This window comes from Elephantulus edwardii, unplaced genomic scaffold (assembly GCF_000299155.1).
Source record: "Elephantulus edwardii isolate Elephantulus edwardi_28Jun2011 unplaced genomic scaffold, EleEdw1.0 scaffold00040, whole genome shotgun sequence".
NCBI classification, from domain to species: Eukaryota; Metazoa; Chordata; class Mammalia; order Macroscelidea; family Macroscelididae; genus Elephantulus; species Elephantulus edwardii.
This window is the reverse complement of record NW_006399790.1, coordinates 404231-430986: the sequence shown is the minus strand read 5'-3', so window position 1 is coordinate 430986 and position 26756 is coordinate 404231. Positions and strand designations below refer to the sequence as shown.

At 40.1% G+C, this 26756-nt stretch overlaps 1 pseudogene; it reads right to left on the bottom strand.

Annotated features, from left to right (window-relative positions):
- Window positions 1-23585: 23585 nt before the first annotated feature.
- On the bottom strand, window positions 23586-25140 carry LOC102849045 (annotated as a pseudogene).
- Window positions 25141-26756: the final 1616 nt, after the last annotated feature.

Sequence of the window (26756 nt, the reverse complement as noted above, 5' to 3'; positions counted from 1 at the left end):
TGTGTGATATGAGGAATATTGTATGATAGTTTCCACGCTCTGTCAGGTCACATTTTTTTTTTGGAATGGGAATAAATATGGATCTCTTCCATTCAGTTGTCCAGGTAGTTGTCCTCAAGATTTCTTGGCACAACTTGGTGAGCACGTCCAGGGCAGCATCTGTTAACTGAAATATGTCAATTGGTATTAGCCTAGGCAGATGCAACACAAATTTAAGAAGTTATTGAGCTGCAGTTAGAACCACAGACAGTGATTTCCACTGTGTCCTGGTGCTCTGCCTCTAGAATGCATTCTGTTGTCATGTTAGGTACCATCGAGTTGGAACCAACCCATAACTGACTCTCTAGTGGGTTTTCAGAGGCAGTGAATAGTACAGGAAGAGATTACCCATCCTTCTCCCTCGGAGCAGCTGGTGGATTAGAACTGTGTGTTTCAGGATTGGAGCACAGTTTCTTACCACTAGGTTACCAGAGCTCTGTAGAACTCACTCTATGGCATAATAATTACAGGCTGGGGAAAATTGTCTCCCTTTGATGATGACAAATTGAGGATATTACTTTTAGCTAGAGGATATACATATTACAGAGGAGAACTCTTCAACCACGGACTTCTTGAGAATCATTTTCCTTTAAGAATTCTTCATTTCTATAGTGACCATTGTCGTCTTCAACCATTTTTCCTCCCCTTTCTCTTTGTCTCCTCCTTCTTCCTTATCCTCTTTCATCTCTCATTCAGTTTTTGATGCTTGGTATAAAATTCTACTAAACATTTCATTAATTTTCAGTTGCAGTCGCTTACACTACCCTCCTGTTCTTCTGCCAGTCTCCCTGGAGAAACTAAAGAATTACTTTGATACTTGGTCTTAGTGGAATTTGATGACACTACATGATACTGAGACCTATTAGATGCTTACTGCAAATTTGTCTTACCATTAAGAAAGGAGAAAGGGAAAGATTTCAAAGAAGAAAGAATATACTTTCATATATCTATAAATTATGATAAAGAATCAATATAGATAAGTCTTGGTTAGGAATTCCCACTGTAATTGAAATGTTGCAGTTTGAAATATTAAAGTCTCAAATTGCTTTAAATTTATTTATAGCAAACCACCCCACCTAAGTGTTGGATTATTTAAAGGCACATTTCTTTCTTAGTGCTACTTTCAAGTGCAAATGGCCTTTTATTTTCTTTGGACAAAGAGAAAAACATGAGTTACAGACATACTGAAAGAACTAGGGTGATACCTCTCAGCTGCCTTCCATCTCTGTGTTTCCCTGACCTCTTCTTTCAAAATCTTGCTTGCTGGACTTCTGAATCTCAGAAGTCGTGGGTTTGGCAAATCTCATTTTCTCACTTTATTCCCAAAATATTCCTTGCACAACTTTACGTGGGTGTATTGTTGAACAGATAAATCATAAAATTGTTGTGTTGTCATCAGGTGACTTTCCGTTAACTTCAGCTTATTGCAACCCTGTGAGCAACAGACTGAAACTTTACCGCATCCTGTATCCTCCTCCTTTCAGCTCCAGCTCAAGCCCACTCTGATAATCACTGTTAATCTATCTCACTGAGGCTTTTGTTCTCTTTCATGACCTTTTCCTTTTCCCAAATTCATACTTTCCTCCCAAGGACTGGCATCTCCTGACCAAATGCCCAAAGTAGATGAGAGGAAGTTGCACTATCCCTGCCTTCAAGAAGCAAGTACCTTGGTTGCTCTTCCTTCAAGATAAATTTGTTGTTTTGACAGTCCAGTACTCTTCAACAGCACCACAAATCAAACACATTAGCTCTTTTTTCCATCTTCCTTATTTATTGCCCAACTTTTACAGGCATATGAAGGAGTTGAAAAGAGCATGGTTTGGGTCTGAGGCACTTTAGCCTTTAAAGTGATATCCCTGCTCTTTATAACTACAGACAAGTCCTTGACAGCAGATTTGCCCTTTGCAACACGTATTTCTTGACTGCTGCCACTATGAGTGTTGGCTATGAGTCCAAGTAAAAATAAATCATTGGCAAGTCCAATCTTTTGTTCCTGTATCATCATGTTGTGTATTGGTTATGAGGATTTTTGTTTTCTTGATGTGCAATCCATATTGGAGGCTGCTGTTATTGCTAGGTGCTGGGTCACTCATAGTGACCCAGTGAATAACAGATCTGAAGCCTATCCTATCTTGGACCAGCCTCATCATCTCTGACCTACTTTGAGGCAAAAGTTGCAGTCACTGTGCCAATCCATTTTTGTCTTCATGTGGTCCAGGTTCATGAATTCTTTGCCTAACAGAACGATTGGATAGGTATGGTGAAAGGATATAGCCATGACTCATACCATTTCTGATTTTAAATCATGCAGTATTTCCTTGTCTCATCCAAATGACTGCTGCTTGGTCTATATACAGGTTCTGCATGAGCACGATTATGTGTTCTAGAATTCCCATTTTTCTCAGGTTTAATCCACAGTTGTTTATAATCCGTAGTCTTGAGTGCTTTTATAAAGTCAAAAAACCCCAAGTAAACATCTTTCTAGTCTTCTTTGCTTTCAGCCAATCCAACATCAGTAATGATATCCCTCATTCCACAGCCTTTTCTGAATATAGCCTGAATTTCCGGCAGTCCAATTTGGTTATACTAATCTAACCAGGACTTTAGCAAGATTTTACTTATGTATGATACTAACAATGTTGCTTGATAATTTTCATATTCTTTTGGCTTACTTTTTTAGAAATTTTTGAATAAACATAAATAGGGATCTCTTCCATTTGACCTTCTAATATCGTGGATGTCTTCCAAATTTCTTGGCTTAGGTGAGTTAGCATAACCAGATCTGTATCTGTTTGCTGCAACAACTTAATTGGCAATCTTGTTTCTTTGTTTATTTTTGCCAATGCTTTCAGTGCAGCCTGGAGTTCTTTTAGTACCATTGATTCTTATCATATGCTGCTCTCTGAGGTGGTTTAATGTTGGCCGATATTTTTTTTTTTGGGGGGGTATAGTGACTGTGTATTTCTTCCTGCTTCCTTTGATATTTCCTGAATAATTCCACGTGACTTGGGACTAAGGATAACTTCTAAAAAAAGAAAATCTGAAGCATAAACAGGTATATACACATCCATGCGCATTGCAATATTCTTTATACTGGCAAAGAAATGTAAAAAAATCCCCATAATTTCCATCACTTGACGAATATATAAAGAAACTGCAGCATCCATAACATAGAGTACTATACAACACTGAAAAACAATAAAGACTTCTGGAAACAGTGCATAAGATGGATGAATCTAGAGGACCTTATACTGAGTGAAGTAAGTTATTGATAAAAGGATAATTATTGTATTAAACGACTACTATTAAAAGAAGGTTTACACACAGAATCCATTTTAGATGCTTACCAGAGCTGCAAAGGAAGGGAGTGGGGAGTTAAAATTGGTAATAATTAAAAGGCACATATTAAGATAGATGAAGAGGAAGACTGTTTTCAATTAGGGCATGATCAGCACAGTATGACTACGGAAAGGGAAGACGCAGCAAAGAATGGAAGGCTTAAAGGAAATCAGGATTACAAGGAAAAAGTAGAAACATGACTCCTTTGTAGGTATCGAGATTAGCGTTATGGATCAAAATTATTTGAATGTATGATAAGTGAGTCAAAAATCAATTTGCTTTCTAGACTTTCACTAAAAACACCAAAAAGAAAAGAAGGAAAGAAACAAAACAATGCCTGAAAAACAAAAATAAAAATGTATAAATCTGAAATTAAACAAAAATAGATGACCTGATACAGAATATGAAAAAAATAACTATTAAGGAAGGGATAAAGTTTATGGACACTGCAGGAGGCCAGCTGTCCAGAGACGAGTGGATTTCCTTTATTCTTGGGCACATCACAGCACCCTGCACTCTTTAATAGGGGTCATTACTTTACATTGCACATATTCAGACTTCCCTAGGTGGGACTCCAGGAAGAGTGGCATCAGAATCATTTGGGAACTTAGTAGAAAGGCAAAATCTTTAGCTTTACCCTTGACCTACTGAATTAGAACCTGCTTTTTAGCATGGCCTCCTGGTGTTTCATATGCCCATTCAAGTTTAAGAAGCAGTGTACTCGATCTCTGTTCTTTTGTATCTTTAGCACTGAACACAGAACATAGGAGCTGGAGATTTATGAATAAGTATTGAATACTGAATTCCTTAGGAGTCTGGTCTGAAGCCTTTGTTTAGCCATTTATCAATATGAGGCTGTCCAGGAGTTAGTGAATTGCTCTTCTTAAAGGGTCTTCAGTCTTTGCTGCATGTTGGAAACATCTCAGGAGGTTTTAAAACTTTTGATACTTAGCCATAACTCACCCATAGAGATTTTTATTTCATTAGTATAGGGTGTGACCTGATAATTGGAATTTTTAAATCTCAGCATGCAATTCCAATGTATTTAGCTAAGGTTGAGAGCTACTGTCCTTGAAAAAGGCTCCCAGTAAGCTTTTTGAATAATTGAGTGACTAGGTTTCAGGATGCAGAATATCGAAACCAATAATGAATCAAAGTTTAAGTGTCTATCCTCAGTATGCAGTGAGGAGAAGGTAATATTCCAGAATATAGTCTTATAATTATGGACTAAGTTTGTGTTTCCATATACTTTTAAAATATTCTGTATTTTCAGTAATCAAATCTACTCTATGTCTCCTGAGCTAACTGGGGACAGTAGAAAGACACATGTTTAACTAGGAGATTGATGTGTATGAGTCCTGAGAAAAACTAACTTTTATAACTTTCTGGTGGTGGTTGTTGTTGATTGTCATCGAGTTGATCAGGACTCATAGAAACCCTTTGAACAAAAGACCTGATGCCTTGCTATCACTGTTGTCATTTCTCAAAGTTCATAGCGTTTCCAGAGGCATGTTGTTTACGAAGTGGATGCCACTCCTGCTTCCAAAAGTATTTCTGTTCATCTAACTAGTTTAGTTATTGTTTTCTCTTGGATTGGGAATCATCACACAATTTATCTATTTATTCACACCGAGTCAGAACCAACTCCTAGTTGTCTCTCCATTGGGTTTCTGGGGCTGTAAATGACACCGGAGGAGTTACCCATCTCTCTTCCTCAAAACCTCTGGTGGATTCACACTGACAGAGAGCCTTTGGATTAACCTCGCAGGTCTCTACAGAGATATCATTTTGTAGTTTTAAAGTGTAGCTGTACTCGCTTAGTGGAAGTGAACACCAACTGAGGAATGTATTTCACATGTCTTTTCTTATTGCTGCTTTGGAAACTTTCCACTTCTGTGTAACTTAAAAGTCCTCTGGTCCAGTTTAGAACACAATTCTGTCTATGGATCTCTCTCCTCCCCTTTTCTGTCCATCCATCTTGATGAATGTAGTCTTTGACTCTAATGCAGACAGATGCTTTCAGTGAGAGAATGACATCATTTCAGATGATGTCAACATAGCATGTGGCTAATTTGGTTGAATTGACATTATGAGCACATTATAGACATGCTTGATCAAGTTGCAAATGCATTTACATATTGTCCTCTTAGTCATTCTTAGCTCCTTGGGGGATTTGAAACAAGCCTAGATCCATACTCAGTAGCTAAAGTTACTGCAGAGGACTTCATGCTCCTAACAAGATTGAAAAGGTCATTAAAGTTGGAGATGACACTGAGGAGAGTATTGGAGAGTGGAGATATAAGGACGTAAAGTCAGTCAGAGATGTGATTCTAAGAGCCGATGGCATCGTCATTGTGTAGAAATGAAATTGTTTTGAAGGAACACCCTATAATTATGTCATATCTGGCTGTGCTCCCTGCCCATTTTTTTAAAGCTATATTAGTTAGGATAAAAGAAAAGCTACTATAGCAAAGAAGGAACAGAATACAGTAGCAAAACATTTCTGTTCTACCATTCATTCATGGACATATGTCTCTCCCATCTCATTGATCTTCCGTCTCTTAGAATGTGGTCCTCATCTACATGGTTGGAGCTGGGTCTCTAAAATATTCATCCACTTGTAGAAGGCAGGGGAGAAAAGAAGTCAAGGGCAAATGATTTCTTTTAAGCAAATAATTTCTTTTAAGCAAATGAGATGGAGATAGTGTATTTCCATATCCTTACATTTCATCACTCAGAGTTTATTGAACCTCTATGCTTATCTACACAGGAGGCCAGGGAATACAGACTTTATTGGAGAAGTGAGAGGCTGGGAGGCAGGAAGGGAGAGAGCTAGACTACCAGTCTGCTACAGATGGTTTGAGCGAGTGCTGATAATCTGTTCAACTGAGTTAATCAGTAAAAGAATACAACAAAGCAATTTGCCTGGTGCAGGTTACTGATCCTATGACATGTCATTTTCAGAATTACCTCTGGTGAGGGTTATGCCATCCTCTACATTCATTGATACATTCAGCTCAAATTGTAGGTCCTTTAATTGCCCATTCCCCCATGCATATGTTGTAACAAAGAGTTCATTGTTGAAATAAGCCCACTGATAAATGACGAAAAAAAATTCATTGAATTTCTTAGGCTGCTTACAACCTTCCTGGTTTGGAGAACATCAAGATTCATACCTTTTATTATACTAAAGTACAACAGTCATTAGATATTCTTGTTTTCACCAGAGAACAGAACCAATAAATGTATAAGTGTGTGTGTGTGTGTGTGTGTGTGTGTGTGTAGAGAGAGAGAGAGAAAGGAAAACACTTGGATGCTAACCTAAAAGATCAGTGATGCAATACCATCAGCCACACCATAGGAGAAAGATGTTTCCGTCTTCTTCCATTAAAAAAAATGGTTGTTGTTGTTATGTGCCGTCGAGTCGCCTGCAACTCATAGCGACCCTTTGTACAACAGCCCTAAACTCCGCTCTGTCCTGTGCCAATGACACCGTCTCTGACACTCCCATCCCAATTATCCCAGTCACTGAATCAATCCACCTCATAGAGGGCCTTCCTCTCCTGCGCTGTCCCTCCACCCTCCCAAGCATGTCCCTCTCCAAGGACCGGTCTCTCCTCACAACATGTCCAAAGTATGTTAGACGGAGCCTCAGAATCCTTGCCTCCAAGGAGCCACCCGGTTTAACCCTCTCCAGGACAAATCTGTTTGTTTTCCTAGCAGTCCATGGTATTCTCAATACTCTTCTCCAGCACCACAGCTCAAAGGCATCAATTCTCCTTCTATCCTCCTTGGTCATTGTCCAACTCTCCAATGCATAACAGGTGATTGCGAAGACCATGGCCTGTATCAGACGCACCTTAGTCTCCAGAGAGACACCATTGCTCTTCAGTACTTTGGAGAGGTCCCTAACAGCAGACTTTCCCATGGCAATGCGCCTTTTAATTTCCTGGCTGCTGGTGCCAAGACTGTTGACTATGGAGCCAAGCAAACTAAAGCTGTGTACAATCTCAATCTCTTCACCATCCATCCTGATGCTGCCAATTGGTCCAGTGGTGAGAATCTTCGTCTTCTTGACATTGAGCCTCAATCCATATTGTAGGCTGCAGTCCTTGACACTCTGCAGCAGGCGCTTGAGGTCCTCTTCAGTTTCAGCAAGCAGGGTTGTGTCATCCGCATAACGCAGATTGTTGATAAATCGTCCACCAATCCTGACCCCACATTTCTCCTCATAGAGCCCAGCCTCCCGGATAATCTGTTCTGCATATAGGTTGAAAAGGTATGGAGATAGGATACATCCCTGGCGTTCCAGCCTGGACTTCTGGTAGTTCTCTGTTGATGTGCTGTTCCAGTTGTTTCTCGATAATCTTCAGTAAAATCTTGCTTGCATGTGAAATCAGTGAGATTGTTCTGTAGAAAGTATTTAAAAAAATGTACACCCTTTGAAATCCTTAAGGGCAGTTTTACTCTGTCCTATTGAATTGCTGTTAGAATCAAACTCAATAGCAATGTGTTTATATATTTTTTGTAGGTGGAGAATCTCTTCCCATGCAATTTAGATTAACAGCTTCAGCTTGCTTGGCTCTACAATCAACACTCTTGGTACCAGCAGCCAGGAAATCAAAAGATGAATTGCATTGCAGAGAATCTGCTGTCAGGAACCTCTCTAGAGTACTGAAAAACAATGATGTCAGTCTGGTAACTAAGGTTCATCTTATGCATTGCGTGGTCTTTGCAATTACTTCATTGGGCTGAACAATAACTGAGGATGATAGAAGAATCAATACCTTTGAATTGTGGTGCTGGAGAAGAGTATTGAATATACCATGGACTGCTAGGAGAACAAACAGGTTGATCCAGAGAGGGTGAAATCAGGCTGCTTCTTGGAGGCAAGGATTTTGAAGCTCTTTCTGACATATTTTGGCCATGTTACAAGGGGGGATCAGTCCCTAGAGAAGGACGCTTGGAAGGGTGGAGGGACAGTGCAGAAGAGGAAGACCTTGGATGAGATGGACTGATTCAGTGACTGGTGTAATGGGGAAGAGTGTGTCAGAGACAATGAAATTGGCTTAAGATAGAGCAGGTTTCAGAGCTGTTGTACATAGGATTGCTATGAGTCACAAGTGACTCTATGGTACATAACAATAACAACACAAAACATGTGTCAGTTAGGGTGACCAGTGTTACAGAATTGTGCCGATAACCTGAAGGCACAATGTTCAAATCCATCAATTGCTCTACTGGAGAAAGATGGGAACTCTCCTCCCATGTGATTTGTAGCATCTGAAAATTCACTGCAAGGTCAGGTATAAGTCAGTTACAACTCAATGGCACATAGGAATAACATAAATATTTTTATTTGACCATGTAATTGCTATAATATGCAAGCAAAGCATTGCTGAAGATCATCCCAATCCAGATAAAAGTTTAAGCTGGATTTAAAAGAGGCTGTGGCACCAAGGATGTCATTACTGATGTCAGATGGATCCTGTCTGAAAGCAAATTCCAGAAGAATGTCTATTTGTACTTTATTGACCATGCAAAGGCATTTGATTTTGTGAACAATAACAAACTATGGCCAACATTGGAAAAAAAAATGGAATTCCAGAACACTTAGTTATGCTCATACAAAATCTATACCTAGACCAAGAAGGTGTTGTCAGAACAAAGCAAGGGTACACTGTGTGATTTAAACTCAAGAAAAGTGTGCATTAAGACTATATTTCCTCTGCAAACCTATTACTCTGTATGCTGAGTAAATCATCTGAGAAGCTGAACTTTATGAAGAAGAATGTGTCATCAGGATTGGAGGAAGACTCATAAAACAACTTACACTGTGCAGGTGGCATAACCTTGCTTGCTGAAAGTGAGGAGAACTTGAGGTCCTTGCTGCAGAAGATCAGAGACTATTGGCTTCAATATGGATTACATATCAACATCAAGAAAACAAAACCTTCACCGTTAGTCCAATAGGCATCATCAGAATAGATGGAGAGAAGTTTAAAATTGTCATTGACCTTGTCTTCCTTGGAAAAACAATCACCACCCTCGGTATCAGTAGTCAGATCAGGAGATGGATTGGGAAAGCCTTTTCTCAGGGACTTCTTCAAACTCCTGAAGAACAGTGATGTTAGTTTGAAGACTAAGGTGTGCCTAATTCAAGCTGTGATTTTTTTTCCCATTTACCTGTTGTGCATCTGAGAGTTGAATCAATAAGGATGACAAATGGAGAATTGATGCCTTTGAGCCCTGGTGTTGGAGAAGAGTAATGACCCATAGACTACTAAAAGAATAAACAGATATATCTTGCAAAGGTGGAAGGTCAGTGAATGACAGGAAGACCCTCAATGAGATGGATTGATAACATTTGCAGCAATGGACTCAGATGTATTGAGGATGATAAGGATGGCACAGGAAGGGACAGAGTTCAGTTCTATTGTTCATAGGGTACTATGAGTTGTGCTCGTGTCGACGCTACTTAACTACAATCTTTTGCTTCCAACTTTACATTCTAATGACTAGTTATTCATGTTGATTTCAGGGTTAATAAAGTTCAGGCTGTAGAAGTTTGTTGTTGTTAGGAAACAAGAACAGGTTCTATAGAGTTCAATACAACTCATAACAGCTCTATGAACAACAGATCTGAAACCTGTCCTATCCTGTGCCATTCTCATAATTTCTGACACACTTGAATCCATTTCTGAAATCACTGTATTGAGGGTTGTCTTTTTCACTGACCCTCTAACTTTCTAAGTATGATGTGCATTTCCAAGGCATGGCCCCTCCTAATAGCATTCCTGAACATATCATGGAGCACCAGGAGAACAAATAGTTCGGTCTTGAAGAGGGAGAAACCCTCCAAGTTTCTTCTTGGAGGTAAGGATTCTGAAGCTCTGTCTCACATACCTTGGGCATATGGCCATGAGGGACCAATCCTTGGAGAAGGACATCATGCTTGGAAGGGTGGAGGGATGACGAAGGAGAGAAAAGACTCCAGATGAGATGGATTGACACATTAACTGGGGCAATGGGATTAGGTGTGTTGGAGTCAGTGAGACAGGCTCAGGATAGGGCAGGTTCAGAGATATTGTACATAGAGTTGCTATGAGTTGCAGGTGACTCGAGGGCACACAACAACTACAGCATTCACATGTGTGAGATGAAGCCTCATCATCCTTGAGTTTATGGAGTACTCTGGCTCCACTTTCTCTAAGACTTACCTGTTTGATTCGTTTGTGCTGCAACTCCAAAGGAATGCAGTTTGAATCCACCAGCTGTTCTGGGGGAGATGGATGGCAGTCTCCTCCTGTGCACGGAGCGTCAACTATGGGTTGATTCCTACTCTGTGGTACTCAACAGCAACAACAATAACAACAACATATTCAGTATTCTCCAACACCACAACTCAAAGGCATCCATTCTTTTTCTATCATCCTTATTCATTTTGGTAGAAATCCTAAATTTCTTCATATTTTTCTTTATTAGTTTATATTGTTGAATGGTAATTGTATGAACATGTCTTCCTTGTATACATATGGATATTATTCTATCATTGATAGCTTTGTATTTCAGGAAAAATCTTAAAATGTTCTTTTTGATGAAGAACATGACACTTTTCTTTTTTAGTCATTCATTGCATAGTAAATCATACGATTATGTGTTTTCAAATGGCGAATACCTGTCCATCTCAGCTCACTAACCACTAGAATATGGATCTTCATGTGCATCATTTCATTTTTTTACAACTTTTCATTTTCCTAGATTCATACTTCATTCATTCCCCATCTTAGTTATTAATGGATGTTTGCAGCTCCAGCTGTTTCTGATAATTTGTAAACATGCCACATCAGTGAATGTAAGTTATTGTCATAAAGCTTTACTCCATCCATGCCATTAAGGTCCAGTCTACTTTGAGGAGGGAGCTCTGTTGGCCTAGTGGTAAGAAACTGAGCTGTAATCCTGGAAGTGTGGGGTTCAAATTCACCAGTTGCTCTCCAGGAGAAGAATGAGCAATCTCCTGTGTGATTAACTGCCTCTGAAAACCCACTGGATGGTCAGCTATGGGTCTTTTCTGACTCAACGGCATACAACAACTACCTTAAGGTGGTAGCTCTTTCCCAGAAATATTTTTGGTGTCTTCCAACCTGACAGTAGTATATTGGACAATGTCTACTGCTATATGTAGGGTTTTAAGGGCTCATCATTTCAGAAATGTGTGGTCATCCTTCTTAGTCTAAGTCTAAGCTCCACTGAAACCTGCTAACCATGTTGTTGTTGTTGTTATGTGCCGTCGAGTCGCCTGCGACTCATAGTGACCCTATGTACAACAGCCCTAAACTCCGCTCTGTCCTGTGCCAATCGCACTGTCTCTGACACTTCTCTCCCAATTATCCCAGTCACTGAATCACTCCACCTCATAGAGGGCCTTCCTCTCCTGCGCTGTCCCTCCACCCTCCCAAGCATGATGTCCCTCTCCAACGACCGGTCTCTCCTCACAACATGTCCAAAGTAAGTTAGACGGAGCCTCAGAATCCTTGCCTCCAAGGAGCCACCTGGTTTAACCCTTTCCAGGACAAATATTTTTGTTTCTCTAGCAGTCCATGGTATTCTCAGTACTCTTCTCCAGCACCACAGCTCAAAGGCATCAATTCTCCTTCTATCCTCCTTGGTCATTGTCCAACTCTCTGATGCATAACAGGTGATTGCGAAGACCATGGCCTGTATCAGACGCACCTTAGTCTCCAGAGAGATACCACTGCTCTTCAGCACTTTGGAGAGGTCCCTAACAGCAGACTTTCCCATGGCAATGCGCCTTTTAATTTCCTGGCTGCTGGTGCCAAGACTGTTGACTATGGAGCCAAGCAAACTAAAGCTGTGTCCTATTTAGTTTTGAAATACTAGTGATGTAGTTTGTACTATCACATTGACACACAAACCAACACAGTAGGACTGACAGATAAGTGGTGGAATTATCTAATAGAGGGTACATTATCAAGCCAGTGACAAAAATAGTATATATATATATTTTTTTTTTAAATGCTATCTTTGAGGAGCTTTAGGGTACCTACAAATTATGTCCCTTGAGGGGCAAGAAAATTGGTGTAATTATACATCACCTTGCTTGTTGAAAGTAAGGAGGACTTGAAAACACTTGCTGCAGAAGTTCAAAGATCATAGCTTTCAGTATGGATTACACCTCAATATCAAGAAAACAAAGGTCCTCACTACTGGGCTAATAGATAACATCATGATAAGTGGGAAAAGTATTGAAGTTTCAATGATTTCTTCCTGTTTGGATCAACAGTTAACACCCTTGGTACCAGTAATCAGAAGACATATTGTACTGGGCAACTGTTTGTTGGTACCTCTCCAAAATACTGGAACAATGATGTCTGTTTGAAGACTAAGGTGCACCTGATTAAGACCATAGTGTTTTAAATCACTTTCTGTGCTGCTGAGAGCTAGTCAATGAATAAGAATGACAGAAGCCTTTAAGTTGTGATGTTGGAGAAGCGTGATGAATATCTATCTCATGGACTGCCAAAAGAACAAACAGATATGTCTTAGGTGAAGTGCAGCCAGAGTGCTCCTTGGAGGCACCCTCTACTAGGTAATTCCACCACTTATCTGTCAGTCCTACTGTGTTGGTTTGTATGTTAATGTGATGGTAGAAACTACATCACTAGTATTTCAAAACTAAAAAGGACAAATATGGTGAGCAGGTTTCAGTGGAGCTTACAGACTTAGACTAAGAAGGATGGCCACACATTTCTGAAATGATGAGCCCTTAAAAACCCTACATATAGCAGTAGACATTGTCCAATATACTACTGTCAGGTTGGAAGACACAAAAAATATTTCTGGGAAAGAGCTACCACCTTAAGGTAGTTGTTGTATGCCGTTGAGTCAGAAAAGACCCATAACTGACCATCCAGTGGGTTTTCAGAGGCAGTTAATCACACAGGAGAAGATTGCTCATTTTTCTCCTGGAGAGCAACTGGTGAATTTGAATCCCACACTTCAAGGATTACAGCTCAGTTTCTTACCACTAGGCCAACAAAATTCCCTCCTCAAAGTAGACTGGACAGCCAGCCACCTCATGCTTTGAACATGTTGCTAGGAGAGGCTATCCACTGGAAAGGGACATCTTGCTTGGAAAATGGAGGGTCAGTTAAATAGAGGAAAGCTCCCTAATGAGATGGATTGGCACAGTGACTGCAGCAGTAGGTTTAAGTGGGGCAGAGATGAGAATGTCACAGAATAGGACTTTCATGTCTTTTGTTCATAGGGTCACTCTCAGTTGTACTCAACTCAGTGGTACCTAACAACAACATACATATATCAACTACTGATAACTATTGCCTGAGATAATTTCCTAGTAAATTGTCTGCATGTGAAAAATGTGCTCTATTGACCTGAAAAAGCACTCAAGAGGGAAAAAAATAGTATGTTTGGGCAATTGTAAGATAAGTTTCTAGAATGTATAAGGAATTATAGGTGAGGCTAGGACAACATCTTTTCCAGTATTTTTCTTTACAAATTATTGGCATATTTATTACTAGTAATTTTTCCATCTTCTACCTTCTTAGAAAACGTTAAATGACAAACATTTAAAAACTCATAGATTTTAACTTAAACAATGCACATCCATCAAAACTCTCAGTTCCAGGTTCATATGCTCTGCATAACTTAAATGAATATGAGTGCAAAATAGTTGGAGGTGCATGGTCTTATACTTATATGTTTAATTATGGGTGATTTAGGAATGTTGACTTGTTATGGTTCAACTTGTAAAATTATTTGGTAAAGCAGTGGCCTAGTGGTAAGAAGCTGAGCTTCAATCTCAAAGGCATATGTTTCTAATCCACCAGTTACTTCATGGCAGAAGGATGGACCATCTTCTGTGGGATTTGCTGCCTCTGAAAACCCACCGGATGGACAGCTATGATTCACTTTGGCTCGAAGGCACATAACAACAACAATAACAACAAAGGTATCTTAAGCTTAGGAAAAAAATGCAGGGTTGTTTTTTTTTAAATGATCATTTGATTTTTACATTCTTCTAAGAATCATAGGTTAATAGTGACATTTGCTCAATTACATAATGTAGATGAGTTTGAAAATTTAAATTTGTCATTATGTAGAATTTCACATGAACACTGCTTTCATTTTGATTGCTCTAGTGTGAATATAGCTATAAACAGTCATTGCAAGAAGGCAGAAAAAGGGGTTGAAATGCAGGTGTTCTATGCAGTTTGAACTCATTCACTGAAACAAAAATAGAAATAAATTAAAAATAAAAATATAAAACTTATTTTGCAGAATGGAAGGAAATGAACAATTCTATCATGATTCGTTATCCATAAATAATGAAAAGAAGTTGGATGGTTTATTTTTTCTACTTCTTTTCAAATTAAGAATTCTGCCAACAACCTGTTTGGGGGGGAAAGGAAAAGTCTTTGAAAAGTTTGTTTCTACTCTCAAATAGATTGACGTGCAAACCTAGCATAGTCATACATTTTTAAAGTGTGCTCAACAGAACCTTTAAACAGAGGTTCTTATAAAGGAACTTTACTAAAGTGATGTAAAGCATATTTATTGTGTAATGTGTGTTAACACATTGAAGCTATTTTAATACCTAATCCATTGAACGCACGAGTCTGTCAGCCTCTTTTGGAAGACCTTTATAGAGGGACAAGGAGGGGCCCTAGCTCAGTTCTTCAGTAGAGTTCTTGCTGCTAGTCTTTTGTTGTTGATATATATATTTAAGTCAGAATCAATTAATAAGTGAGTTTTCAGAGGCAGTTTATTAACTAGAAAGGAGATTGCCCGTATTTCTCCTTCAGGAAACTGGTAGATTCAAACAGAATCTTTATAAGACCACCATTTTCCACTAGACTGTTTCTTCACACTCTCCACATTTGTATCAGCCATAAAGGAAGGGAACAACTTATTCTCAAATCTTACATAAAATCTATACTACAACTTTTTACTTTTATTGAGTTGAAGTGCTATGTTTTAGGTAAATATTCTGGTCCTTCAGGCAACTTAGTGCATCAAAAAGAACTCTTTCTGAGATTTGTAAAACAACCAAGATAGTTGTTGCTGCTGTTGTTAGGAGTCACCAAATCGACTATGTCTCATGGCAACTGTATTAGTAACAGAGCTGAACTTTATCCTATCTTGTACCATCCTCATGACTCTGTCATGCTCAAGCCCATTATGGTAGTCACCTGTGTCGATCTTACTGGTTTCCTTTTGCAATTGAGATGAAATGCACAAAATTAACTCTTACAGTGTACAATTTAGTGCCATTTTGTTGTTGTTATGTGTCATTGAGTCACCTGCAATTCATAAGGACCCTATGTACATTAGCTCTGAATCATGCCCTATCCTGAGCCAATCTCATCATTTTGACAGTCCTAATTCCATTTCTCCATTCTGGACTGAAGCTCAATATCAAGAAAACAAAGATTCTCACCGCTGCACCAATTGGCAGCTTCCTTATAGAGAAGGGATTGAGATTGTTGATCACTTTAGCTTGTTTACTTCCACAATCATTACTCTTGGCACTAGCAGTCAGGAAATCAAAAGACGAGCTGCACTGGGAAAGTCTGCTGTTAGGGATGTCTCTAGAGTACTGAAGAGCAATGATGTCAGTCTGGAAACTAAGGTGTGCCTGATTCAGGCCATAGTCTTCACACTTCCTTGCTATGCATCAGAGAGCTGGACAAGTAAGGATGATAGAAGTTCCATTTTAATACATTAATAATTTGGCAACCATCACCATTATTGATATCCAAAACACATTCATCACCCTAAAAGGAAACTTGTACCCGTTAAGGAGTGTCTACCTGGTTATAATTGTATAACCTTTGGAAAATACTAATCCATCTTCTATCTGTCCGAGATGTTTCATGTAAACAAGAGTCATACAATATGTGGTCTTTTATGACCAGCCTCTTTCATGTAGCATACTTTTTTTTAAAGTTTATCTACTTTGCAGCATGTCTTGGAACTTTCTTTTTCCTAATGGATGAGAAATAGTCCAGTGTATGTATATATTACTTACTCTTTACCTTTTCAACAACATGAGAAATGGACATATAGATTGTGTCTACCATTTAGTGATTGGACATATTATTGCTCTAACCATACTTACATAACTATTTGTTGGGATATCATTTTGGTTATATTTGGCGCATATATTCCACCTAAGGGTAGAATTGCTAGAGCATATGGCATTTCTGTGTTTAACATTTTCAGGAACCAAAGTCTAGTTCTTTGATATTTTAATCTTAAAAATCTATTACATTTGAATGAGAATTTACAAATCTCATTGGATTTTTTCAGACAACTATTCATAGCTAAGTATTGCTTTTAATACAAGGAACAGTGATACAATAACTTTGTTAATGATGCATTGCCTGGAAGGACCTTAAAATGTTCATAATTATTGTTCTCTCTTGGCACAGGAAAATTAAATTTAACTAAAGGAAGCCTGAGTCTCATAATATCAACATTTTGTTTAACATTCACTCTAATTCTTATAAATGTGATAACATAACAGTTAAGTATGATGAAACAACCTTGATTTTGAGAATGCTTTCATTGTGTATCAGGAATTACATTTCCATTGCTAACTGCCTGAAATAACAGAGGTTTTTACTCTCTAGCGCAGGCTTTTCACCTTTAGAGCTACTTACATTTTGAGAAAGATGACTCTGTGGAGGCTGGCCTGTGCATTGTAGGATATTTAGCAGTAACCTTAGTCCCTATCTACTAGATACAATCGAATCACCTCTCCAGTTGTGATAATCACAAATGTCTCTAGACATTGTCAAACATTCTTCTGGAAAATGTAAAGCAAATCCAAGGATGCTATGGTGGTTCAACAATATTAGTAATATTCCAGGATCCTTCTGTTTGTTTTCTTAACTCTGCCATCTTTAAGGTACTGCCTTTATTCTCATGGTCACCTCATGGTGGCAATATGGCAGTTAGAGTTCTAGCCATAGTGTTCCAGGGAAGAAAAAGGAACTGTAAACAGCCTGTAAAAAGATTTGCTAAAAGCCCTTTTGAAATACTTGTGTCTACACCTTATTGGAAGCGTGGGCAAGTATTTTATTGCTGGGTCATTGTCATGCTTCTGTTACTAAGAAAATAGAGTAAAAATTATTTTGGACAGTCATCTGAGAGTGTGCGTGTCTCTCTCTCTCTCTCTCTCTCTCTCTCTCTCTCTCACACACACACACACACCAATTCATTTCACATGTCATTTCATGAACTTGCTCCTGATACACCTTAAACTTTCCCAGCTGTGTAGACTCGTAACAAATGCTTTAATGATAGCATTTATGAAATACTTTTTTGCACCATGGGTCTTGCTCATGAAAGAACGTCATTTTTAGTACAATTTTTGGTTATTATAGTTGTGTTGTCAGAATCCTTACATATTTACACATCTGTAGAATAAGTGGCCAGAAGAACGTTAACGGATGTAATTGAATTTTTACCTTGTGTGATTCCAGGAGCAAAGCAAATAACAGTGAGAAATGGACATCAAAGATAAGCCTCTTAAAAAACAGGTAGAATTTCCAATTGCCACTTGTTTTAACATTAATCTGTAAAATGAAATGGCCAAGAAAACATCTGTTTTTCTGAGATGTTGGAGCAGTTCAAGACTAGCATTCTTCATTCTTGACAAATAATTTCTGAGGTACCTTAGGCCACAGCAATGAAGGACCTGACCTTTTCTGTCATGGAGAGAAACACCAGCATGCTGCTTCTGTCTCTTCCAGAAATAGGCTGGTAAATAAAAGATGTTAAGGTTAAAGACTCATAAGCAGAACCTTGAGAGAATGTTCTTCTTAACTGTGTTGTTAAATGAAAGAAAACTGAAGAAAAGGAAAGAGAAGCTCTGAGTTCCCAGTCGGGCTCAGACATATTTACGCCCCAAGCAATAGGGGCTGTAGTGACAACAACTCTAATAATACGGTCTAATGAGTTGGAAAAATGATGGCTTGATGGTTACATTGCTGAACCCTGCAGCTGACAGCCCAGGCAGAACCTTAGCCAATGGAGTGTTCCAGAAAAATGTGTAATAGGAGCAGAAGAGAGTTGTCATGGAAGAGGTTGTTAAATGACACAAAAATAATTAGTGGTGGTGGATTTTTGTTTTCCCTCCACCCTCCCTGTGTTTTAGCCCCATTTCCTAGGGAGTGCTTGCTGTTACCTTAACCTTTCAAGGGTTCTTTAAAATAATCAAAAGGGCCCCTGGAGAGTTATCAGCAAATTCTCTAAGAGAGTTAATATGCATGTTTTACTGGTGAGAAGACCAAGGCATAATCATTGAAAGTAAAAGAATATTCTTCACAAGATTTATCTTCTGTTTGATTCCTTTTTGCAAGCTCACCCACTCACTGGGTGTGTGTGTGTGTGTGTGTGTGTGTGTGTGTGTATATATATATATCCTGAGTATTGAAGAGCAACAATGTCAGTCTTGAAACTAATGTGTGCCTGATCCAGTCCATGGTTTTCCAATTATGTGCTATGCATAAGAAAGGTAGACAATAACTAGAGATGATAGGAGAATTGATGCCTTTGAGCTGTGGTGTTGGAGAAGAGTATTGACTATATCATGAACTGCTAAGAGAATAAACAGGTTTGTCCTGGAGAGGGTGAAACCAGGCTGCTCCTTGGAGGCAAGGATTCTGAAGTCTGTCTGACCTACTTTGAGCATGTTGCAAGGAGGGAACCAGTCCTTAGAGAGGTATATTATGCTTGGGAGGGTGGAGGGACAGTGCAGAAGGTGAAGACCCTCAGTGAGTTGGTTTGACTCAGTGACTAGAGTAATGGGGCTAGGTGTGTCAGACTATAAGGTTGGCTCAGAATAGAGCAGGGTTCAGAGCTGTTGTACACGGGGTCACCATGAATCACAGGTGACTTGACAGCATATAACAATATATAACTCTTAGGAAAACCTGCCTTACAGTGCTCAGCAAAGAGCTATCCTGTAACCAATAGCATCTCATTCTTTCTTTTTCATATTTGAGTATCTAACGGAGACTGCATTCATTCCTGTACTAAATGTTTTCTGTCCCATATGAAATATCCTTCCATGCTGTAATTATTCCTCAGGCAAAATAGTTTTCTGACCCCTTACCTTCCAGGCCCACTCACCTCCAAATGGATTTTAACTGAGCAGATCTCTCTTCAAAATTTAGTGCCTGAATAGCTAATCACAAGATTAAATATTTGGGAGTAAATATAACTAGAAGCACAAAAGATCTATTCAAAGAAAATTACAAAACATTATTACAAGAAACAAACAAAAAAAAAGCCTAGAGAAGTGGAAGAATATTCCCTGCTCATGGATAGGAAGGCTTAATGTTGTGAAAATGGCAATACTACCAAAGGCAATGTACACGTTCAATGCAATCCCAATACAAATACCAATTTCATTCTTCAATGAGATGGAAAAGGCAATCTCCAGCTTCATTTGGAAAGGAAAGAAGCCACGAATAAGCAAAATACTCCTTTAAAATAGAAAAACGGTAGGAGGCATCTCACTCCCTGACTTAAAATCCTACTACACTGCCGTGGTAGTCAAGACAGCATGGTACTGGTACAATGACAGACACATAGATCAATGGAATAGAATTGAGAACCCGGAAATCAGCCCATCTATTTATGGGCAATTGATTTTTGACAAAGAGATGAAATCAGTTAGGTGGGGAAATGACAGCCTTTTTAACAAATGGTGTTGGCAAAATTGGAAAACTGTCTGCAGAAGAATTAAACAAGATCCCCACCTCACTCCATATAAAAAACCCAACTCAAGGTGGATCATGGACCTAGGACTAAAACCAAGGACTGTAAACTTTATTCAAGAAAAGCTTGGAAAAACTTTAGTAGTCCTAATCCACAACATAAAGAGTCTTCCCAGTATTCTGAAAAATTTACAACCAGGAGAAGATAAAATAGATGAATGGGACCTTCTAAGAATCAAATCCCTATGTGCATCCAGAAACTTCTCTAACAGGGTAAAAAGGGAAGCCACAGACTGGGAAAAAGTTTTTGGTAGTGACATGTCAGACAAGGGACTTATATCTAGACTTTATAAAATACTTGAGCACCACAACAAGATAAAGGAGAATAATCCAATTGAAAAATGGGCACAGGATATGAACAGACACTTCACCATGGAAGACATTCAGATGGCCAACAAGCACATGAAGAAATGTTCAAAATCCCTAGCCCTGAGAGAGATGCAAATCAAGACAACCATAAGATATCATCTCACTCCTGTAAGACTAGCAAAATTTAACAGAACAGCAAGCAACAAATGCTGGCGAGGTTGTGGAGAGACTGGAACCCTTATTCACTGTTGGTGGGAGTGTAAAATGGTGCAACCACTGTGGAAAGCATTGTGGCGCTTTCTCAAAAAGTTGCAAATAAAGATACCATTTGACCCAGCAATTCCACTACTGGGAATATACCCTAAAGAGACCATAAATGACATCCAAGTAGATATATGTATACCCATGTTTATCGCGGCTTTGTTTACAATAGCAAGGAGTTGGAAACAACCTAAATGCCCATCAACAAACCAATGGGTAGAGAAGCTGTGGTATATTCGCACAATGGAATACTATGCTGCATTGAAAAACAAGGAACTCATGCAATATTATTCAAAATGGGTGACCCTGGAGGACATTACGCTGAGTGAGGTATCTCAGTCACAAAGGGACAAATGCTATATGGTGCCACTGTTGTAGAATGAGGCTGGCATTGGGGTGGGGGGTAAGACTGAGAAAAACTGGATGAAATATGTTTATGGCATTGAAGTCTATGGGGGAGAGAATAGTCTAAAAGTATTATATTTTAGGGCATTATTTTTATCGTAGGAGTATGCAATGAGGGTTGCAGAGTGGATTATATTTGGGGGTAGAGGGTGGGGTTTGGGGAGGTGCGGGGGGGATTGTGTATCAATGAGGGAGTTTTTCTTTTGCTTTTCAAGGAGAGGAGCAAACGGGGGGAGGGGGAGGGGTTTGTGCGGGGAGAAGGGTGCAACAATGAATGAATGGAATTCCAAAATCTCTGTAGATATTCATTGAAATGAAAAATAAACAACCTAAATTAAAAAAAATTAGTGTCTGGAATACTGTTGAAGTTAGTACACATGAGATGACACTCTCCCTCATTTTATATGCTAGATATTTATCAATGTAGGTCAATATTGAATGTATCTATCTTCAAAAGTAGGTCATTCTTTTGAATAATATGGAGCTTACAATCAACTGAGACTTCTATATGCTCTGCATACAGATTTTTATGTTGCATCTATTACACTGCATACTTTATTTTTTAATTGTTTTGTTCTACAGTCCTAGTTATAGCTCTGGTGTCCTGCTTAACTAACATCATCAAACTTCTGTTAACCAAAAACAAACAAAATACGTCCCCCTCCCCTCTAAGCTTTATGTAATCTTAAGATAGGATACACATGTTTTATTTATTTTTATACTAAGTACTGATGAGAATTACATAAGATAAAGCTCAGTTGAGCATAAACATAAAGCTAAGGTCCAGAGCTAGGAATCTCCTTGCAAGATGACATCAGGACGTTATACTAAATCTTTAATTAAATAACAGAGCCTCAGTTCCATATAACTACATTATTATATAGTACAACATTTTCCATTTTGTTCAAAGGAATTTTATTCCAATTCAGAAAATATTTATTGAGTCAATCAGGGGTTGACACAGTACTGCCAAATCCAGCCAGCTGCCTGTTTTGAAAATAAAGTTTTAGTGGAACACAGCTGTACGCATTTGTTTATGTTTCGTCTGGGTCTGTTTTCACATACTACAACAAATAGCAGGATGGAGTGGTGTCACCCACACAGCCAAAAAATTTAGTATCTTGCCCTTTTCAGACAAAAATTTGTTGAGCCCTTGAGTAAAAGGATTTTTATCATTGAAGTTATCGTGTTTCTTTCTGCATAATCAATTTGTCTTATTCTCAGTTGCATTTACATGTTATAATATGTACCATCTTAAAAAAGAACCACCTCTCTTTACCCCTTTGCTTCCCATTATAAGGAGCTCTGATGCGGCTGTGAGTAGATCACGTGCCTTCAAACTTAGAAGGACAGTGGTTCGAACTTATCCACCACTCCTTGAGAAAAAGAAAAAGTAATAATCATCTTTAAAGGTTCACAGCTTTCTACTTTGCCCTTTAGAGTGAGTATGAGTTGGAAACAACTTGATTGCAGTGGATTTCAGCTTAGATTTTCCAGTGACAACTCCTCCCATTTTCCTCTTCTGATTTCTAGAAAAACTTGGGTTGCTCACTCATTCTCTTTTTCCCTTATTCTCATCTGAGCATCCTCCACTGTGGCACTCATACCTAGCCACTGTTTTAAAACTACTTTGCCTTCCAGAGAATATTTTTAGCTTTCGTTCTGATACATTGGACTATCTTTACTTAAATACCTTTCCCCCTTTGGCCTTCGAGATAGACCTTACTTTCTCGTCTTTTCTCTCTACCTCATTGACTGCTTCTTGCCATCTCCCTTTTTGTTCTTCTCATCACTTTTAAACATGAGAGTGCCCTTGGGCTTAATCATTAGATCAATCCTTTTGCTCCATTTCCACTCATTCTCTAAATTCTGTTCTCACTCTCCACAGATTTAAAGATTATCTCTCCCAGTGATGACTTCCAGATTTATATGTCTACCTGACATTTCTGGATTGAACTCCAGTTGCCAAACAGATATCCCTGTATGAATATTAATGAGCATCTTACATTTGATAAGCTAAAACCCCAAATCTTTATTTCCTCTATGCAGATTGGGTCCTCTTGCTGTCATCTTCATTTCAGGGCGTGCTGTCCCCATGTATTCATCATTCATATCAGGCTTGTTTGGCTCATTCTTGATTCCTGTCTTCTACTGCTATTTGATCCAACAGCAAGTCTTAGTAGTTCTACCTTGTGAAATATATCCTAAATCAGACTATCGTTACCACTAAGCTTGTCCATGTAGCGTCTCCCATGGGCATTAATTCAACTGGTTTTTCTGCTTCTCTTCTTTTTTTTTTTTTTTTAAGGAGACGGACGGCCTTTATTGCCTGTCTGGACAGATGCCCAGAGTGGGCAGGGCAAGGGGGCTGGGGGCTTGTCTGGGACAATAAAGGTGCCCTCAGCGGATGTGAACCATGTCGCCAAGGAAGGGTGTCTTCATGCAGCCAGTGCAGAGCTGGTCCATCCAGAGTGGGGCCTCGTGCTGCAGCAGCGTGCGGCGTGGGTGGAAGGTGAAGTCCACACGGTAGTTAAGCAGGCAGCTGAGCGAGGCCATGAAGAGGTCAGAGAAACGCACGAGGTGCCGGGAGAAGTAGGTGGGGTTGTGGAAGGTGCGGAAGATGCTTCCAAACTGAGGGTTGAACAGTGCCTTGGTGATGCACCTCAGCTCCTGCCGCTGCCAAGTCAGCGAGTGCATATACTGTTCTGTGTTGTTAATGCGGATCTCCCGCTCCAGCTCCGGGATGATGGCGCCCGTGCGCCAGCCGTGCTGCAGCATGAGGTTTGCCAAGTCACTGTAGAGGTGGTCTCCAAAGTAGAGTAAAAGCAGTGCCCCCGCCATTCTGTCAGGCGCAGGAAGTCAAACAGGTTCCCCTGCCGATAGATCTTGCCCTTCTCCAGGCGGGTGATGCGATCCCACTGGAGCGAGCCCTTTTCATCGAGTTTTCGGAAAGGCTTGCACCGGTCGGTGAAAAAGCTGGGCTTGTCTGCCTGGATGATGACCACATCAAACAGCTGGCGCCAGTCAGGGCCCACCATGTGCCTCATCCCCTTGTCCACCAAGCTGAAAGGGGAGCTGATGAGGAACAGCTGCTTTCCATTGTCTACTAGGCAGCTGAGGACAGCAAATGTCTCGTCCCCTTTCGAGATGTATTTCTCCATGTCCCGCTCGACCCACTGGTACATGAGGCCCATCACATGCACATCTCGGATAGCATCCGTCACATCCTTGTAGAGATGCGCCTGGTCGAATTCCAGACCATGGCCCTGGAAGTGGTCCACCACGTAGGACAGGAGTGACATCTCCAGCAGGGAGAAGATGTCCATGAACTGCTTAATCAAGGGACCCTCGCCATAGACGCCGTTCATGTGGTACAGGGGGGTGTGCTGATTGCCCCCATACAGGTCGATCACTTCCTCATCTGGCACAGGCTGGAGGCCCCTGGAGGCCGTCCCCAGCTGCACATAATGATAGGCATCAATCTTCATCAGGAGGCTCTTCCGGATGTCATAGTGGAGACTTCGGATGGCAAAGCTGGGGTTGTAGTCATACTTGCGAATCCCCTCTGGGTACTTGTAGTGTTCAATCAGGATGTCCTGGGCTGCACTGAAGATTTCAGGGTGCAGTGAATCTGCATATTGTGCAAGAGTGTAGTCGTGGTCAAAACCATAGACCTCAACATCCCGCAAGCTGATCTCATTGTTGGCGTAGATGGTTGCTGGGTTCAGCTGACTGCAGACTTCAGGGGGCAGGAGGTCGTGCACTAGTCTCCACATGTCCTGGTAACGTGCCCAGAGGTGTGCGCTGGGCCTGGCGGTCGTGAGGGCCATCGCGGGGCGGGGGACCCCAGGACCCAGGGTCCACAGCTCGGGCAGGACGAGGACGAGGTGGCTTGCGGCACATCCTGGCCTCCGCACAGCAGCCAGCGCCGGGCAGCTGCTCGCAGCCCGATGCCTGCCACGCCCGCTGTGCGCCACCCACGCTGCCCTCCGCTGGTCGGCCAGTCCACCGCCCTCCGACTCTCGCTTCTCTTCTTGACCCATGCCCTTTCTGGCCCCAGTGTTTTTCTCAACATGGCAGTCACACTGATACGTTGAAAGTTTACATCTATTCATGTTACTGTGTGGCTCTAAACTCTCACAGCTCACTCATACTCAAAACAAATTCTCATCTTCTCTCATACCCAATCCATTCCCACATGATCTAGCCTCTTCTCTTTTCTGATTGCATCTCTCAGATTCTTTAACTTGGATATATCTGTGCAGCCCCACTTGCCATCTGGCTGGACTATAAACACATCGATCACATGATAGCAGTTACTACTGTTTTGTTGCTTTGCCTGAAATCCTTCTCTTCTAGACATTTGCATGACTTCCACCCGCACCTCACTTAGGTCTCTGCTTGTGACATAGTGGGAATGCGTCCCAGAGCAGTCCTCCTGGCTTTCCCCCCTGTAGCACTTATTGCTACTTGACAACTTATAAGACAAACATAAAAGAAATCTGTAATGCCCCTGTTGTTGTGTACCCTCGAGTTGGAACCAACTCATAAACTGACCCTCCTTCAGGTTTATAGAGGCAGTGAATCCCACGAGAGGAGATAGCCGATCCTTCTTTCCCAGAGCACCTGGTAGATTTGAACTGCATGTCTTTGGGATTGTGGCACAGCTTTTTACCAGTAGGCCACCAAGCATGGATCAGGCAGGGGTGTTGCTTCAGTAAGACTGGTCACTTAAGATGTATTTCTTCCTCAATCTAACTCACTAAATATAGCCAACAATCAAATAATCATGAACCAAACTTCATTTATGTCTTGACCATTACAAATTTAGTTCATATGGAAGCATAAATGGCCTCTAATTACCTTTTTGTTTAAAGAAAATAATTTTGAATGACATGATAGCTTGCAGAGCAAGCTGACTTTCCATTCAGCCCTTCATTCACATTCACTAAATTTCCTCCAATACTAAGCATTTTGTTTTAGGACATTACCCATATGCATACAAAGAAGACCTGTAAATACCACTGTCATTCAAATATATGCACCAAAAACAGAGCCAAAGAAGAAATAGATGATTTTTACCAACTTCTGCAGTCAGAAATCGATTGAACATGCAACAAAGAAGCATTAATAATCATGCCTGAGTGGTGTATAAAATTTGGGAACAAGAAAGAAGATTCAGTAGTAGGAAACATGAACTTGGTGATGGAAATGAGGCCTGGGATAGAATGATTGAATTTTCCATAATTAATGACTTTTTCATTGCAAATACCTTTTGTAAGAAATGCAAATGGCTACTGTACACATGGACCTCATCTGATGATCTGCAGAGGAATCAGATTGATTATATCTATGGAAAGAATCCCTGGAGAAGCTCAGTATCAGCTGTGAAAACTGGGTCAAGAGCTGATTGTAGAATAGATCATCAACTACTCATATACACGTTCAAACGGAAGCTAAAGACATTTAAAGCAAATCTGTAAGAACCTAAATCTGACCTTGTGTCTATTCTATCCAATTTTAAAAACCAACTCAGGAACAGGTTTGAGGCATTAAACACTAATGGATGAA